General features: G+C 49.7%; 1 long non-coding RNA gene across 1 annotated transcript; it reads left to right on the top strand.

Moving 5' to 3' along the window:
• Nucleotides 1–890: 890 nt before the first annotated feature.
• On the top strand, nucleotides 891–2,304 carry LOC121135496. Its single transcript, XR_005872599.1, has 2 exons — nucleotides 891–1,676; nucleotides 1,940–2,304. It is a non-coding gene; the product is annotated as an uncharacterized LOC121135496 (long non-coding RNA).
• The last annotated feature ends 66 nt before the right edge of the window (nucleotides 2,305–2,370 follow it).

Genomic DNA, 2,370 nt, shown 5'->3' with positions numbered 1-2,370 from the left:
AGGGAAAGAGAGAGAGACAGAGACAGAGAGAGAGTCTTGAGGAAAAGACTAGAAAGGGAGGCTGAGAGTGTAGATAGTGTGGGACTGGAGGACCCCGAGACCGGGACAGGGCTGGGCTGAGAGTCCTGTGTGAGAATGCAGTGAGTCATGCAGTGAGTCACAATTGGAATGCATCCATCCGCATTGCGGAAACCTATCTGTGTCTCCCCCCCATCAGGGCAGGCGAACTGGCCCTGAACTCGCCAGAGACAGAAGGAAGATGGTGCACTGCTGCGGATTAGGAAACAGAGGCAGAATTACAGAGCCCCCACCCGCTAGTCCAAACCTCCAGCAGACATCACTAATCAATCCAAGTGCTCCCTCTGGGGTTCGTAGTGGCAGACATCACTAATCAATCCAAGTGCTCCCTCTGGGGTTCACAGTGGCAGACATCACTAATCAATCCAAGTGCTCCCTCTGGGGTTCACAGTGGCAGACATCACTAATCAATCCAAGTGCTCCCTCTGGGGTTCACAGTGGCAGACATCACTAATCAATCCAAGTGCTCCCTCTGGGGTTCACAGTGGCAGACATCACTAATCAATCCAAGTGCTCCCTCTGGGGTTCACAGTGGCAGACATCACTAATCAATCCAAGTGCTCCCTCTGGGGTTCACAGTGGCAGACATCACTAATCAATCCAAGTGCTCCCTCTGAGGTTCACAGTGGCAGACATCACTAATCAATCCAAGTGCTCCCTCTGGGGTTCACAGTGGCAGACATCACACTACCCGGTGCCAGCACACTCAGGAAACATAGATGAGTTCCCAGAATTCTTTTGTTTTTGTTTTTGTTTTTCAAGACATGGGGGGTTCTCTATAGCTTTGGAGCCTGTCCTGGAACTCACTCTGTAGACCAGGCTGACCTTGACTCACAGAGATCCGCCTGCCTCTGCCTCCTGAGTGCTGGGATAAAGGTGTGTGCCACCACCGCCTGCCAGAGTTCATAATCTAGTAAATACTCTTAAGCAGTCACTACAGGTCTCTTAAAAACAGTAGCTGGGGGCTGGAGACATGGCTCAGAGGTTAAGAGCACTGACGCTCTTCCAGAGGTCCTGAGTTCAAGTCCCAGCACCCACATGGTGGCTCACAACCATCTTTAGTAAGATCTGGTGCCCTTTTCTGACCTGCAGGCATACACACAGACAGAACACTGCATACATAATAAATAAATTAATTAAAAAAAAAAAACAGTAGCTGGGGGTTGAACCCAAGCTACAACCACAGAAAGCCACAGAATTGCTATCAGGACAAATGGTTGCTGTTTCAAGCTGCTGCATTCCAGGGACAATTTGTTACCTGCAGATGCTGATTAACACACACACACACACACACACACACACACACACACACACACACACACACACACCCGCAGAACTCAAGCTGGCATGGCGCCAGAGAATTAGCAACTAGCTCTAATCCCCACTGGGCCGCACCTGGCCTAGCTCGGGAGAGTTAACACCTATCCCCAATCCATCCTTTGTTGAGTGGATACCTTTTGTCAGGGAGTTTCTCAAGGGCACAAAGCCTATGGGAAACTTGGCTCAGGAAACCCAGAAAACTGTGGTACCGGTGAATCCAGACTCTGCACTTGGCATTGTGTTTTTGGAAGCCTCATTCAAGTTGTTCAGAGTATATGGTAATCAAGTGGCTACAATGTAAACATAGAGAAAGATAAAAATGCCCTGGGCGAGGGGAAAGTGCTTCAGTCCTTCGAGGCTGGGGACCCCTGCAGCCTCAGAGGACTAAGTTCATTCCTTTTTGTTTTTGTTTTTGAGACAGGGTTTCTCTGTATTGATTTGGAGGCTGTCCTGGAAACGGCTCTGTAGACCAGGCTGGCTTTGAACTCACAGAGATCCGCCTGCTTCCTTCTTAAAGTGTCTCTGAGCTTTCTTTTGACAGAGCCGCCGAGTGGACTTCGACTGAGCCGCGTGAACCCAACACCCTTGGATTCTGGGAAAGCCTCCGGCTTCTTGAATGGACTCTGGCTAGCTCCAGCTCAAGCCCGGCGTGGACTATGCCCTTCTCCGGATTCCTTCTGCCTTGTTAAAAACCGATCTTGTTCCTAAAGCTGCCACCAAGGTCTGGCACCTTATTTGGCCACTTCCTCCTCCCGAGGCTGATTACCAAGGTCCAGCTACCAAAGTATTGAAGTCCAATAACCCAAAGCTCCCTTTGGCTGTCCTAATTAACATGCCCAATTAAAGTGAATTATCTTATCCTAGCGTGGGGTTTCCCCTTTACCTTTATAAACCACCATTTACCTATATTCTGAGTCTGTCTCCTCTCTATCCAGAGGCGGTCCTCTGTCCCTCTGGGGCAGATATCTCTTC

The sequence above is a fragment of the Mesocricetus auratus genome, unplaced genomic scaffold (assembly GCF_017639785.1).
Source record: "Mesocricetus auratus isolate SY011 unplaced genomic scaffold, BCM_Maur_2.0 Super-Scaffold_100038, whole genome shotgun sequence".
NCBI lineage: Eukaryota > Metazoa > Chordata > Mammalia > Rodentia > Cricetidae > Mesocricetus > Mesocricetus auratus.
The sequence above is the reverse complement of the archived record's forward strand: the minus strand, read 5'-3'. Positions and strand labels throughout refer to the sequence as shown.